Genomic DNA, 16,979 nt, shown 5'->3' with positions numbered 1-16,979 from the left:
TCCGGCATAAACATTAATTTCTAATTAATGTTTTAGTCCTCCCATTTTATTAATTGCTAATTACTGTTTCCACCTTATTCCTTCCCCCTCTCCTTACCTCCTGGCGGAAGACTTGGTTGCTGCGACCCTCCTGTTGTGGCTATCCTTCTTTCTAGCCATTCGGCAGGAGAGGGGCTTCTTCTTACTTACGCTAAAACCTGTGCTCACCATAGTGTGCGGCCCGACTGGTATTTTGCTGTTTCTCTCATTGCATCCACAACATTACACCTGCAACAAGCCAGGACTATTGGCTTTGTCAATAGTTGTTAATTGCATAAGATAAATAAGCAACAGCTGTGGCTTCGTCGTGTAGAATATTGAAAAAGCTTCAGTTTTGAAATTAGCCACGCCCTTAACTACATCAGCCATGCCACTTTGCGAGACCACCTCCCTCCCCCAACCAACCCTCCGTGTTTTTTCATCCCACTTAAAGCTCTGCATATCACCCTTCAGGGGTGGCTCTAGGCTCATGGCGGCCCTGGGCAGGGAGCATATGTAGGGGGCCCCGGAAAAGGGGGGCCGGGCGGGGCAGCCCCAGGCAGGTATTTGGCGGCCTCCCTGAGGGTGTTTGGAAGTGGAACAGAGGCGGAGGCCGCCAAATCCCTGCCAGGGGCCGCCACACAAATATGTATCCATCCTCCGAGGATTATTAAAATAAAGATATATATTGTCGTGCTGGCCCCTGGGGTTTGGTGGCCCTGTGCAGGTGCACAGCTTGCACATGCCTAAGGCCACCCCTGCACCCTTCCTGAGCCTGATGATGACGACTTTGCAGCGAAGATAACAAGGGCAAAGTGAATTAACCATGGATTTCTGATCTACGCTCTAAACTCACCTTCTAACACACGTTGAAGGTCGGTCAACTATCACTTTTCTTGTGGTTGGACATGTTGTGTTACACCTCTGCTACTTCCTTTTCGTTTGCGACAGTGGCATAAGGCAATAAAACGTGTTTTTTAGCGACACTATTACGGTTATGCTGCCATTTTCCGAGCTGTACATAGTAGCGAGTTACTTCTTTTGCCCCATTTCATAAGACCAAGTCATCCTGCCAGTACTCACACCTGTTGGACACAGCAAGTCAGCAGTGAACAACAAAAATCTCTAAGGCGTCTTTACAGCGGAGCCAACTGACTGGGAAATGGAACTTGATCTGTTTGAATCAACACTTTAAGTACCAGGTAACCTTTTTCCATTTCTTCTTCCAGGAGATGCTTATCCTACACCATCTTGTCCTCTGCACTGGGAGCAGCGTGGACAGAAGTGCTATTACTTCCCAGAAATAAAAGATCAGAAGAACTGGAGCGCGAGCCACGAAGACTGCTCATTCAGGGGCTCCAGCCTGGCGGTCTTTGAGGACAAAACCGAACTGGTAAGGCATCAGTGGTAAAGGAGCGGGCAGAGTTGGTAAGGCATCAGTGATACAGAAGCAGGCAGAGCTGTTAAGGCATCATTGATACAAGAGCAGGCAGAGCTGGTAAGGCATCATTGATACAGGAGCAGGTAGAGCTGGTAAGGCATCATTGATACAGGAGCAGGCAGAGCTGGTAAGGCATCAGTGATACAGGAGCAGTAAGAGCAGGTAAGGCATCAGTAATACAGGAGCAGGCAGAGCTGGTAAGGCATCAGTGATACAGGAGCAGGCAGAGCTGTTAAGGCATCAGTGATACAGGAGCAGGCAGAGCTGATAAGGCATCACTGACACAGGAGAAGGCGGAGCTGGTAAGGCATCAGTGACACAGGCAGAGCTGTTAGGGCATTAGTCCTAGAGGACAAGGCTTAGCTGGTAAAGCATAAGTGATACCGGAGCAGGCACATCAAGTAAGGGATCAGTGAAGTAGCCCTGTTCGGTATATGCAAAGACAGAAGCAGGTTTAATAAAGCAGAAGAGGTATTTATATTTATTTCTTGCGCAGTTGCTCGTTCCTTAATTCTACAAAACTGGAAGTCCAGCGAGATTCCATCACACTTAAAATGGTTCAACAAAATGAGGAGAACTTGTTATTTTGAAAAAGCTTATGCGGGTAGAGTGGGAGCTGTCGGGAGATTTGAAAGGAAATGGAAATATTTTGAGACTCTAGAAGTAATTAAGGGAGGATGATTTGTGAAGAAAATTGTGAGGAGATGATTCTTCTTTTATAGCCTTCTATCTGATTTCCAGGACATTTACATTTACTAGCACTTTCTCCTATATCAGATTGCACTATGCACTTTTTAAGATAGTACTTTTTTGTACTTTTGGCACTTTTGCATTTGCACTTTATTGCAGTTTTGCACGTTTTTGCTGTTGCACGTTATAAATTGCATATTTTGCACTCAATGTCCTGGGGGGGAATTTTTAATGCAGTAGTAGGCTGACTTTTTCTATCTCGATGAACCTTCCTTTTTGTCTTTGCATATCGTTTTTAACTTTTAACCTTTTTATCTCTTGTTTGTTATTTGAGAAATTTATTGGAAATTTATTGGAAATTTGTGATTATTGTATTCTAAAGTATATCATGTTCTGTACCTTTGGTTCACCCGTTGCTCTATTCAATAAAAAAAATTTAAAATAAAGTAAGGGATCAGTGGCACAGGAACAGACAGGACTGTCAGGGGATGAGTGAAAAGGAACAGGCAGAGCTGGTAAGGCATCAGTGACACAGGAGCTGGCAGAGCAGGTAAGGCATCAGTGACACAAGAGCAAGCAGAACCTTTACGAAATCAGAAATGCAGGAGTAGGCACAAATGGCAAAGTGTTACTGATATAGGTTTAAGGCCATATTATATATTTGGGGGCTTGTTACAAGCCCTTAGGGCCTCATTTACAATGAATTTGCACAGGGCAGCACCACAACTCGTTTTCCTGCGCTGCCGTGCGCCAATTCGAAAGGGCAGAAATTGACCATATTTACAAGATAAGGTGCATTCCTGTCCTTTGCGCCTGCACCAGCACACAATTTGGTGCCTGGGGTCTACGCAGGCACTCTTGCAGCATGGTGCATGGGTGTCTGCGTTGTTGGCATGATTGTTTCCTAGGTTTACAGATATGTGTCAAAACCCATGGGTGTTGTCTGGGTAAATCCACTGAACACCCATCGAATGCCCCCTGATGCAGTGTAAGGCAACACAGTGACTTGCACTGTGTTGCCTTACACTATATCTACGAGGCCAAAAAAAGCCACACAAAGTGCCTTTGCATGGCCTCATAGATATGGGTCTGCAGTCGGCACTGCCAGACCTTCATAAAAAGTGATGCATCAGCGACACAAGGGGCTTTTAAATTAGCCTCTAAGTTTTCAGTGATACTATGCCAGGCAGAGTAGAGTAGATGTTGGGTGATCTCTTAGCACTTTAGAAGAGAAAGCAGTGGCTACTAAGTCACTGTACACTAAATGAGCGGCCTCTCTCAGATCTGCATACAGATGGAAGCACCACAGGTCATGCTACTTTATAATTTCATACCAGGCAGGGCCACCTTTAGTGCTGGTGACGCCCGGAGACACAATCTTTTTGTGCGCTGTTGGACTTGGCCCTTTATGCAGGGTCATCCCTAAACTTTTTGCCTTTCTCCTAGCCTTTTCTCTGACATGGTGTTGGTGGTTTTAGGCCTCTAGGCACTTTAGCACTGCTGTCCTGTTAACGTGTGTGTGCTCTCTGTGTTACATATGGTAAGATTGGTCTACACCTGTTTGGCCTATTAAATTTACCTGTCAGTCCCTTCAAAAGTGGTATTTCATATACCCAGGGCTAGTAACTTAAATGCTACTGGTGAGCTTGCAGCACTGATTGTGTCCCCTTCCAAAGTAGCCTTTCAATCCTATCACAGGCTTCTGCCATTGCAGGACCTGTGCGGGCAGTGTTACTGCCGCTGTGATTTGGAACCTAAAGTGTGTGCCATGTCTGTGACCCCATTTTTTTCTGCATGTCAGTCACCCCTAAGGTAGGCCCTAGCTAGTCCTATGGACAGGGTGCATTGTAGGTAAATAATAGGACATGTTCCTTAAGAGTGGGGCATGTCCTGGTAGTGACAAACAGACATTTTGGTTTCTCACTACTGTGGGGCTGCCCTCCCTTAGGAATTCATTGGGGATTCCCTGATAAGTGTTTCAGTGGTAATTCCTGATCTGAGAGGAGCAGCGTGGTCAAGTTTAGTATATTTGTAATTTTAATAATAAATGCTGAGCAATGGTGTGCACAGATTTATTATTATTATTTTGTGAAATGCCACTATTAGAAGTTGGCATTTCTGTGTGCTATGTGTCTGCCTGCCTGAGGTGAATTGCATGTCTGGCCTTTGAGTGACAGGGGCTGGGAGGTGTGTGTGGCTCCAGGAGGGGCAGGGTAAGTCAGCACTAGGCTGAATAGGACATCCACATTTGGAGTAGTGGGAGGAGTAGTCCCCTGACCCTGAATAGGATTGTGCCTGCTGTGGTGTGTCTGATCACCGAGCCCCAATCTGACAAAGGGGAAGAGGAGCCTTGTAAAGACAGTGCTCCAATTCCCCCCAAATCAGTTTTTGCTGGTTATCCCAAGCCTTGTACTGCAGACAAAGGAGAATATGGATGTAAGTGTTGGGGCTGTGACCCCATGAAATTGCTGTTCCTGTACTTGCTGGGGGCTTGCTGCTGCAAGGGGGCCAGGAGGAACTGTCACAAGAGCTTGCCTCCCTGCTGGAGGGCCCAGTGGGCTGGCCTCCCTGGGCCCAGCTATACCCCATGGACCTAAGAACTTTGCCTTGTGTTTTCCAGGACTTAGCATCTCAAGAGCGCTGTATTTTGATTTGCTGCAGCACTGTTGGAGGGAATCTCGACATAGGGATTCCCCCGCATTTGCCCATGTTGAGCAGGTGCCCACCCACTTTGTGCTTTTTATTGATAGCGGGTGCCCACCCGCATTCTTTCACGCCAAGCGGGTGCCCACTCAGCTTTTTGCTTTCATTTGATGGCGAGTGCCCACACCGCTTTATGCCCCTTTGATTCTGCGGATGCCCACCCACATTGCTGTTGCGAAAGGGAGCGTGGAAAACGGAAGTCAGGAAGACAGGCCTGACTGTGGGCGAGGCCTGCTGCTGATCATGAGAGCCTCGCGGGCTCCATTGCCGCCATTTCCGCCCGCTGCAGAGAGGATCAGAGAGGTCCGGGTGAGCACTGTCCCGCCGAGGCCCATTGCCGGTGGCTGGGACCTGTGCCTGCACCCTAGTGAGTGGGGATGGCGGTTGGCACATTGCCAGTGCCTATTTATGAGCGGACCCGCCAGAGAGCGTGCCACTCCAACGAAGGGGGCATTATCTTCTTCTTTGCACCAGGAGGAGCCCAGTGATCGGGGCTCCCCCATGCCCCCTTAGTGCCAGTGCTACGTTTTTTTGGGGGGCAGTTTGGTTTAGAGAGGCCCAGAGCAGGGCTCCAGAGGCGTGCCAGGGCCTCTTGATTTATAACCCACAGCTGCATCCCACCAGCGCGAGCAGCTGCGACGATTGGCATGATTGTTTCAGAGTCCCAGTGTGGACACCTGAGGGTACCGAAGCAACAGTGCCTGATTAATTTTTCTCAGTTGCGCTGCCGTAGCAGGCAACTGCAACGTCTTGGGCAAGTGGTATCTGAGTCCCTGAAGAGGTTCTCAGGCGGCACAGTGGTGCCAGTTCTGCTATTTTTCCTCAGTTGCGCCGCCATAGTGGGGAACTGCAACGCGGGGCACATTTGTTTACAGATTCCCAGTGGGGACCCACCCAGAGGGCACCGCGAGTTCCAGTGCCCACAGTGATCTGCACAGCTATACCGCAATTAGTGGCAGCTGCAACGTTTAGGTCAGTTCATTGAGGAGTCCCTGTGGGACCCAGGAGGCACAGTTGTGCCACCGCAATTGCTCACATTTGGATTCTGCTGCATTGGCAGCACGCCCTGACATTAGGGGATATAGGGTATTTGAGCGCCTGAGAAGGCCAGTTGTCAAGGGGTCAGTAGGTTGATAGGGCCCCAGGCCCTAATCTGATTTATGTGGTGCCTAGGATAAATGTGATTTATGCACCATGATTTATGCCTCTGATGTTTATGTTTAGGAGGTTATTCCCTAATCTGAGGATTATGCTTGTGAGGTTATTATCTACGGTGATTTATGCTTATGAGATTATTGCGTAATGTGGTTTATGCGTATGAGGATATTGCATAATGTATTTATGCTTATGATGTTGGCGCATAATGTGTTTTACGCCTGATGTGATACTAATTGCATAATATGATTTATGTTGCAGGATATAATGCTGAGAACAGTGTTTTGCCAGTAATTACTGGTTGTGTTCTATATTTAATATTTGTGCTTGTGATTGTTCTGGCAGAGGCCCAATTGGCCCTGTCAGTTGTATATATTCCCCTGTAAATATTGACTAGTGCCAGTTGGTACAGTGTATATTGTGTGATTACTATTCTAATATGCTTTGGATAATACAAAGGCTATTTTTATATATAACCTTGGGTGGAGTTCCTTTTGTGGTGTGCCTAGTATTTTGTTGCTGTGTGTGTGTTGCGGAGACGCTTTACATATTGCCTCTGGGATAAGCCTAACTGCTCATACCAAGATACCAAGGGGGTGAGCAGGGTTATCTTCAGTTTGTAAATCCCTTGCCCTGATTAGAGTGGTGGTTTCTGCCTGGCTGAGGCGCAAGCCCTAGCCAACCAGAAATCCCATTTCTAACAGGCGCCATCCTTGCAAAGGTCCCAGTGCCCCACCTTTTACACTGATGACCTTACTACCACTCTCTAACAGTGCAGCTCATCTTTCCATAGCCCTGCTCTTGTATTTATTCACTTTCTTTTATAGCTCTACATAAAGCTCTTTACATCACAAACACACATTATGCAGAGACAATGAATCATACAAGTATGTAAATTAATGCAAAGGAAAAATGACATTGAGGGCTACAAGGTGTAGAGGTCATATGTCATCCATACGGTTAGGTAATTATATTTCAGCATTGCTTGGTCTGGCGAAACAGAGGCTAAGGCCAAGATTTACAAAAGTTTTGCTTGGATTTGCATTTCTTATTTAACGCAAAGCCTATGCAAAAGCTTTTTGGGGGGATTTACAAACCAGCGCAAATTTGAAGTTGTGTTGGGTTTGTAAGGAAAAGTTACCCTGCTTTGAACAATTGCAGTTCATGGGCGATGGAGAGAGTGTAATCGGGGTGTCCCTTGAGTGAGTATACAGTGTGTTCACAGAGCTGACTGGTCACGGACAGCGAGGCGAGTGCTAAACACAGAACACGCATGAATTGCCTTGTCTTTTCACACCTTGGGTGCCAGCGACGCATCCACGTAGTGGCTTCTCTCGAATAGCACATGGGAGAGAGACAAAATTGACCAAATAGAGCACCCACTCACCTAAAATGGTGCCTTATATTGTCCAAAAGGGAAAATAAATGGTTGCATATAGTCAGCACACTGTCACTGCATAAAGAGTAGCAGTTCAGAGGGAGTAAAGTGAGATTAATGTCCTGCAGGTGAGAAACCAGTTATGAAAATATTGTTCCTTAGCACCATGAGGAAAAATACCACCGAACACAGAGAAGCCCCTGTTAAAACAATGCAATCTGAGGGGGTGTGGCTGAGAGGTTCACCATGGCAGACGTGTGCTATGCGAGCTCCGCTCAGCCTAAATGGATTATCCTTAATTCATCTTGCTTTCCGCAGATTACCTGAGCATTTACAATACTCCTCTTACACGGCATGGTAGCAAGATCCTGTTTAGGCTTTCGAAGGCACAGGAATGTTGGCAGGGGTTCGGAGGCAAAAGCGGCCTAAACGCCCGATAACCAGGCTGATGTATCGAAGCAGGGCGTCTCGGGTGCCTGCCGCAGCTGAAGTGGTTGCACACATACACGTTGGAGTGTGCTGGTGGCGGGGCGGCCACCCATCGCTGTGGAGGCTCTGAGTCGCGATCCTTCGACTGAGAAAGTGGCGCGGCAGTGCCGATTGAGAACGGGGGCTCCTGGGGCAAACAGGTGAGCTATCCTCGATCTTCCACTCCCCTCCCCCATCATCTGCCTCCCACTTAGCGACTGGATTGGGTCGCACAGGAGGCCAGGAGTCAAGAGACAGTCTTGTGTCGACGGGACACAGATGGGACCTGGGACGGTGAGATGAGTTCCCGATGATCATGTGAGGCCACAGAGGGGGTTGTGATCTCCTGAATAGCTTCCCTTGCCCCAAGGTGTCAGAAATGTGTGGGCCAGTGCTCTGCGGTCTGGAGTGACAACGGCAAGACACTGAATATTTGGAGCTCTGCTGGGATGGGGGGCAATACATCGGTTCACACCTGCGATCACTTAGCAAGGGTGCAAGGAGGCCACGCTAAGAGTAACATTAGATTTCGGGCCCCCACCAGAGGTGAGAACTGGGGCCCATCAGTAGTCCCTCTGGCCACCCTAAACACGGGAGACTGGTAGAGGCCCAGTGTAACTCTTGCCCAGACCAGCGTGAGTGGCAGGGGGGTGCTGTGGGGCACCCACTTGGGTGGGATTCACCCCTGTCTGCGGAGCTGGCTGGGCTAGTTACCGGTGCGGCTTGTGGGCGGGTGGTCTCCACCCAAGCTCAGACACCCTGAAGGTTCCGGCATTGAACGACACCAAACTAGACATTCAAGTGGTACGAAGAACCCCACCTGCAAAACAGGTCTTACAAACTTGGGATATTCTCTACGGTGGCAGTTTTGAAGAAGTAATCTTACAGGAATACATTGACAGGTCGCAGCCATGACAAAGGATAAAACCGGGGGAGGCTCTGCCAAACAAAGCATGTTGGATAAATTCACCGGCCCCGGAGCTTCTGCAGCAGAGCAAGGAGGAGCGACTGGGGGCATGCCGGATAACGCTGCCCTCATGCTGGCCATTACACAATCCAAAAATTCTTTGGATGCAAAAATAGGCGTGGTGGACTCCGATGTTATGCTCGTTCGGCAGGATTTACGCAATGCAGTGGGGCGCATCAAAGAGGACAAAACCAGAATCTCCAGTGTGGAGGATTCTGTCTCTACCTTACAGAAGAAAGTTACCTCATTGGAGGCAGTCCAGAGGGCAGGGCCAGACGGAACAACTTCCTCTTTGTGGGCTTTCCTGAGGGACGTGAGGGGGGTAATATGGAGTGATTTCTTACTCAATGGCTTGAGAGCTGGCTTCCCCCTGAAACCTTATTCTGCTGCTTTGTGATTGAACGGGCTCATAGAGCCTTGATGCAGAAGCCCTCTCCAGGGGCCCAACTGAGGCCTGTCATGGCTAAGTTGTTAAATTACCATGATTGAGATGTGATCCTGAAGTAGGCAGGAGTTAAAGAGCCCTTGACATACGACAACGCCTGCATACTCATGTTCCCAGATTACACACGGCTAGTTCAACAAAAGAGGCCGTCGTTCCTGGCAGCCAAAGCTCGCTTGCATGAACTGAAGCTCCTCTATGCCTTGCTGTACCTGGCCAAACTGCGAGTGATTTATCAGTCAAAAACGTAATTCTTTGAAAAACCAGAAGAGGTCTTTCATTGGACAGACGAGACAGTGAGATTCAGGCCCCACTCACTGCCCAGGAGAGACTCTCAGTCATCCTCCAGTGATGTGGCTCGGAAACCGCCCAGGTCCAAAGGCACAACAAACAGGAGATCAAGATCCAGACAGGGTTCTCAATCCCGCAAATATCCTAGCAGGGCCACATCGATGCCTCGACAAGGGACCTCAGCCTTATAGACACTGTAAGGCCACTCCCGACCGTATAGTGGGGCTTTGGGTAGTCCTTGCTCATTCCAGGGAAGCACAGAGGGAGGCCAGTGCCTTTGCTGGAACTTAATTGACAGAGGACACTCCTCCCGATAATGGGCTGTTTTCTGGGGATCCAGTGGCAGGGGATGACCGGGTGCTCCCGTTGGGGCCCGCAGGCCGCCCACGCCACAACAGATACTTCAGCGGTTTTGAGGTATGGGGTGGGGGCAGTTGGGTTGTTTTAATTTTTGGGATTGCACAATTTCACAACTTTACAGAATCACCACGCACGAACCGGCTATCTAATCTCCCAATGGCTAACATCTTAATGGATGATCTTTATCACACAAACCACAGTCTGGGGTATTCAAGCTGTATATTTGCACTGCTTACTGTCCAGTACTATCACTGTTGGTAGGCAGGCTCCTCGGTGACCCAAACAACAAGGCTATAGTACTTACCGATGGCGGTCCCGAGGTAGGTTACAAACCCCTGCAGGAGAACTCTGGATGGTGAGTGGGAATGTCAGAGGAGCGCTAGACAAAGTGAAGAGGGGGCTATACGTCAACAGGCCAAACACTATCGGGCAGATGTTTTGATATTACAGGAGACACACCTTATGGGACAAAGGCACTATGTCTTCTCGGATATAGTTATACTCAAGTGTTCCACCCAGGGTTTACAAGTGGATCACGTAGGGTTGCAATTCCTATCCATCGGAGGGTTCCATATAAACATTTCAAGACGTGGGTGGACACCTAAAGGAGATACGTTTTCATCAGGGGCACCATATATGAAGAGCAGAGGGTATTGGGAAGTATCTATACCCCCGCCGCTGTCCTGGGTACTAGTTGAGCGCCTCATGACTCTGTGGGCAGATATGCCTGAAGGGTTGGCAGTCATAGGGGGACACTGGAATGTTGTAATGACATGGCCAGGGATAGATGGCGACCGGGGGGACAACCTTGTGCTCACCAAACCACCAAACTACACTCCCTGGTGTCAGGACTGGGCAGGATGGACTCCTGGAGATGGTTACATGGGGAAGAACAGGGGTATACATATCTGTTGGCGGTGCACAATTCATTTCCCTGACTTGACTACATATTCGTGCCATTAGGTGCGGCGGTAGGGTAGGGGCCTCGGAGATACTCACGAGAGGTCTATCAGACCACTCTCCAGTCGTTCTTATGGTACAGCTGGGTCCCGTAAAGCAGTCCCCTTAGATGGCGTCTCTCACCTTGCAATCTGCAGGACGGTAAATATAGAGAACATATTGGGCAGGCGATTGAACAATACCTAGACCTTAATGTAGGGTCGGAAACGGCGGCCGAACCCCTTTGGGCAGAGATGAAACCAACTATACCATGAATAGATATCTCATATTGCTCAGCGGCTCGCCGAATTAAGAAGGAGTCGCTCTTGAAGTCAGAGGCTCATATTATGGAACTTGAGCGGGATAGCAGGGAGGAGGGGGAAAGTCAGACGCGCCACCAGTTACTCATGGCGAGACAGACCCACGCTGATCTGCTAATGGACGAGGCCCGCTTGCCGTGGCTAGCATCCTGAAGTAGGATCTACCATTAAGGGGACAAATCTGACAAGCTACTCCCTTGAATGTGCCAGGGTGCCTTGTGTCCCCAGGCTTTTCCGGGTCTACCGGGTCCTTATGGAAAGATAATTGGGGACCCCTGTTTGATCGCGGAGAGCTTTGCAAACTAATTTGCGCAATATTACACTCCTAAGGAATTCCTGCCGGAAGATATGGTTCATCGCTTCCTAGAGGATCTACCTCCCAGGCCCTCTCCGATGCAGCTCGTGCAGAGCTGGATCTTTTGCTCACTGAGGAGGAACTGAGCACGGCTCTGGGAGATTTGAACTCTGGAAAAGTCCCGGGCCCTAACGGATATCCCTGTGAGTTTTTTAAGAAATATTTCTCTAAATTGTGGCTTCATTTCCTTAGGGTGCTCAAAGAAGCGAGGGATCGCAGTAGCCTCCCACGCGATTGAAGACATGCCGTAGTGGTCGTGTTTCATAAGCTGGGCCGACCCTCAGATCAGCATGCCTCGTATCACCACATTTCTTTATTGAATGTAGAGGCGAAAATCCTAGCAAAAGCATTAGCTAACCGCCTCCAATCACATTTCACTACACTGATCCATCCCAAACACGCCAGCTTTGTGCCCCAGCGAGCCACACTCCACAATATTCGTTGAGCACACATTGCCATAGATACCATCCGGGGCTTGGGTGCACAAGCCGCCCTCTTACTTGCAGACATGGACAGGGCCTTTGACTCCCTTAGTTGGGTATATTTATTTGCCCTGCTGAGTCGTCTCAATATGGGTCCATATTTTCGGTCTTACCTAAAACTATAATATACAGACCTTACGGCATTGGTGCAGATTACAGGGTCCACATCATAAACATTCTCTATAATAATAATAATAACCTTGGATTTATAAAGCACACAGCTACCTCCGAAGTGGTTTTCCCGGCGGTGTGGTCCCTCAGGAAGATTAGGCGATCAAACCGCGAACCCCGTGGTCCGGAGTCAGGCACCCTGGCCGCTGCACCACACCTCTTCCATTGGAAGGGGCACTCATCAAGGTTGTCCCTTATTACCATATCTCTTTGCTTTGGTGATGGAGCCTCTGGCGGCGTGGGTGCGGATGGATGCACAGGTAGCTGGATTTGAATGGCTCAGGGGCTCTCAGACCGCAGTGCATTATATGCCTATGATGTCTTCATTTTAACGGATATCAATAAAATGGGGCCACGATTGCTTCGTATCATGCAAGTATTCAGGGAGCCGTCGGGTCTCTTCATGAATCCCGCAAATCTACTCTGTTGGTTTTAAAGGAAAAAATGGAATTGAGGTTTTGGGCATCGGCGATACAGGTTACAACGGTGGGATTTCAATATCTGGGAGTCTTCCTGTCAGATTCTTTAAGTGTGTCCTGGGACAGGAACCTTGTTCCGATATGGGCGTGGGTGCGAGAAGAGTTGAAAACGTGGTCTCATCGGCCCCTGCCTATTTATGGTCAGTCGGCCATCTTTAAGTCGGTATTGTTTCCCCATCTGCTTTACCAACAGCAGAATCACCAATACCCCATTTCACCCCAGTGGTTTCACCAGGTCAATACCTGTCCATGGGCTTCATTTCTGATCACTAATACCCCGATTTTGTTTTTGTGGTTTGTAAGCTGAGTCAGCGTGCTTTATTGAAAGAGCATACTGTCATGACATGAAATACTACGATTCCCGGTAGGCCTGTGTGGGCATTCACATTCAAGCACAACTTTTATGTCAAGCATATTTCCTAAAACTAGTCCGCATATCTATTGGTCTCACCTTCTACCTGGGTCTCATATTTTGTTTATCAACTTCCTTTGTTCCACTGGGAAACAAGCTCACTCAGCGTGTTTTATTCAATTTTAAGGACAAGCAAAGACTGCATATCCCGTCAGGCCAGCTTACATGTCCGCATGTGCTGTGGATTAGTACCACATCCTAACACATGCGTTTTGCTTAATGAGGGAAGCAGCATTACACACCGGTTCCGAGTTTTTCTATCCATCGAGCCGCATATTAGAGTGCCCAAACCTCTTGACTCTCACCTCCGGTCACAGGCTCATTCCAAAATCGCTGGAAACGCTGGGACATTAGTGCGACTGCAGGAAATATCGCGCTCTTGCTTGGAATACCAACAAAGCCTTTCCAAATATGAATCTAATGATCCCAACTTCGCTATCCCCTGTTGTTGAAAAATCACAAGACAGAAAATCACCCTGGTCTCATGTTGGCAACATAGAGGTCGCCCAAGGGGGACATTTAATGAAACAGTAATCTAGAGCCCAGCCTCGACACTCACCTCTCCATCGGTACTCACTGTGAGACACAGGCTACAGCAGAGCGTGGGTGCCTTACTTTAGAACCCCGCTTTTGTTGGAGTTTCGTGTGTGGGCTATATCTTCACTTTGTTCAGTTGTCTTTACCACACGTACTATCGAGTGGAACACTGTCTTTCATGTGCATCAGTTTCGAGAATTAAATTTCATGCCGACACGTTGCTACGATTACCATGTGTATTTTGTGGATATTGGCTTACATCACCATGATATCCTTTTACTGCAGCACAAAGTTTAGAGCGGAGTGCAGATGTTTTTCTAAAGAACTCTGCTTGAGTTGGAGCTTTGAGAGCTGGACAGTCCACGACTTGGCTGAGTTATCTGGACTTCGTTCCTCTGCTTGAGGCGAATAGCGGTACAATATACCACTAAGTTGCAAACTATTTATCATCTGCATTATTGTCACTAACTTATTGTCATGTCGACATAGTACGTTTTGTCCAGATATTGATTCTCTTCCACACATCGTTACGATGTGCTTTACTGCTGTGCAGGTGACCCACATCGCGTAAGACTCTTCGCTAATGGGTTCTCTCTCTTTCTCTTCCCCCTTGCCCACCCCGGTCAGTTCATCTCAATGTATCTGTAATGACTTGTGGGTATTACATAATAGTGTTATTGACACAGGCACCCTCAATGAATTTCTTTGAAGAGTGGTGCCCCCTTCCCTGAGACGTCGCCAGGTTAGGTGGAGTCCCTTACCCAGCAGTTGCGGGTAAGAATCTTTTGCTTTATTCATGTTTGCGCACATACACAGTTGATTTAGCATCTAAATAGAGAAATCTGTTGGTTGCCTATTGTAAAGGCCACTGGTTATATATCACTTGCATATGGTTCTGTTCCTACCAGGTACAGTCACCCTTTGAAGAAGAAGAACCAGGAGTATTATTGGTTCTGTATTTTTATTTTTTTGTTATTTTACTCAAACACTTTAGCAGCAGCATCTAAAAAGGTCCTGACGAAAGCTTTGCCCAATCTTAGCGTATTACAGCTCAAACATGTTGACCATGACATTCCACCAAACACATGCGGTTTAAACACCATACAGCAGGTGCACTGTTTTTAATCCTGGCAGTGAGTACATTTCAATAAAGCTTGTACATATCCTTTCTAGCTAGTTTTATTACCACGTTCCTCACGTTTATTTTTTTTTTGCGCTGTGGCCTCACTCTCACTTTAGTTCTAGTTGTTTGTGCATTTAGAACATCCTGGTAGAGTAGACATCAAAACATCCCTGAGCTCCTCCCTCTCAGAGAGGGGGTTGTAGCCATCAAAGGAACTAAGTTCTTCCTTTGAGAGGAGAATCCCACACGATGAAGCATGTCACCTCTGGTGAGTGAGGCATTTCGTCCTGAAAAGGGAATTTCCCACAGCTAGGTCTGTGTGATATGGTTCGTGGCTTTCGTGTCCCTTTTTTATCCTCTTTTGATTTGTTTTTCAATGCAACTTTGGGTCAGTGTTTATGGGCGGGAGGGGCGTCCAGAGTGGCGTTGCGGACTTGCTTTCAATCGACATAATGTGGGGGGTTGGCCACATCAGATGTCCAATCATATTATATGTCTCTATGGCCAAAGGTCATTGATATGGCTGTGTTGGAAAGGTTAGAGAGCGATCACGACCCTTTATGTGTCCTTCATAACTGGTGGAAGTCCGATGCCGTTTTAATTACCTGTGCTGAACCCCTCCCGCCTTTGATTATACCCACTAATGATATGCGCAGGCTGAGGTGGACCAGTGTTAAATCTGACCTGCTGGCTTTGGGAAAAATAAATATGGCAACTGATAGGGCCATTGTGGCCCTTGAGGGTGTGGTCGGGTTACCATCTACCCAGAACATAGTTACTCAGGTCCACAATGACCTTTTCAAAGAAATACAACGCCATTTTTTAAAATCGACTAATAACAAAAAGCCAGGGATACTTAGGCCAGCCAAATGGTATAACCAAGACTGTAAGGGGGCCAGGGCCCGTTTATGGGCCGCGATTAAAGATAAAAACAAGGAGGCCATTAGGATGGCTAGGGTACAATATAAATCTTCAATAATTAAGGCTAAAAAAGTTTGGGACGAAGCCCATTGGAATATGTTACAGAGTGCCAGCGACCAAAATAACTCTAGGTTATTTTGGCATATAGTTAAATGGGGCCATGACAGGATTGAAGATGCCTCTACAAATAACGTCCCCCAGGATGATTGGGTTAAATTTTTTAGTGAACAATACGCATCGAGCAACCTGGCTACGGATAGCGTTTGTGTACCCCATGAAACGATGGAAGCTGACACCTTTACGCAGCATGAAATAATGATGGCACTTAAATCTGTCCATCAAGGTCGTGCTCCTGGCATCGACGGTGTACCTGCAGACGTTTTTTTAAACGATACTGCAAGGTGGTCTAAATACATCCATCTGCTAATCAACCACATCGCCAGAGGTGCAGATATCCCTGTGACATGGAAGGTTGCCGTCATCATCCCGATATACAAGAAAGGGGATCGTGCTCTGCCTAGTGATTACCGTCCGATCAGTTTGATCGATACTGTCCAAAAGATAGTCGGTCGAGTAATTGTAAATAGGCTGCTTGATTGGGCTGAGGATAATAACATCTTATCCCCCTTCCAGGCTGGCTTTCGCAGGGCAACCAGCACTGTCGACCAAGTCTTCCGCCTCCAGCTGATTCAGTGGAGGACCGTGGTGCTAGGCGGAGGCAGCCTGTACGCAGCATTTGTTGATCTGCGGGCTGCCTTCGACCTGGTACCAAGGTCAAAACTGTGGGAAGTTCTTGTGACACTTGGGGTCCCCGGGGAATTGTTGTCCCTAATCATGCGGCTGCATGAGGGCAATTATGCCAAAATTCGCTGGGGTGGGTATGGTAATGACACCGTCGAATTCCCAGTTGAGCGTGGGGTTAGGCAGGGTTGTTCAATGGCGCCTACCCTGTTCACTCTTTTTATTAACGGTGTGGTTTCTTCCATGCAGTCCCAGGCAGTTGATGCTCCTTCCCTTGCAGGTGAAAAAGTTCCAATTTTAATGTTCGCCGATGATACTTTAATTTTATCAAAAACACCAGCTGGGTTGCAAAAAGCACTGGCAATATTTGATGATTTCTGTGTAGCTCATGGACTGGAGGTAAATGGGTCCAAGACAAAACTCATGGCCTTCAACCCTCACAGAAATTTTAAATCTAATATTTCGTTGAGTGGTCATACCCTGGAGGTTGTTAAATCCTTCACCTACCTAGGGATACATATTTCCAACGATAACAGGTGGCGGTCTCACCTTAATATTTCTATATTAAGGCATAAGCAAATAGCTG

At 47.8% G+C, this 16,979-nt stretch overlaps 1 long non-coding RNA gene across 1 annotated transcript in view; it reads left to right on the top strand.

Annotated features, from left to right (window-relative positions):
• The first annotated feature begins 1,244 nt into the window (after positions 1-1,244).
• LOC147664120 (uncharacterized) overlaps positions 1,245-16,979 on the top strand; it is a 72,450-nt gene continuing 56,715 nt past the window's right edge. Inside the window, exon 1 of the long non-coding RNA XR_015305179.1 lies at positions 1,245-1,411. This is a non-coding gene — a long non-coding RNA (uncharacterized LOC147664120). The remainder of the gene's footprint in view (positions 1,412-16,979) is intronic.

Source organism: Lissotriton vulgaris, unplaced genomic scaffold (genome assembly GCF_964263255.1).
Source record: "Lissotriton vulgaris unplaced genomic scaffold, aLisVul1.2 SCAFFOLD_1763, whole genome shotgun sequence".
Lineage (NCBI taxonomy): Eukaryota > Metazoa > Chordata > Amphibia > Caudata > Salamandridae > Lissotriton > Lissotriton vulgaris.
This window is presented reverse-complemented; position numbering and strand designations above follow the sequence as displayed.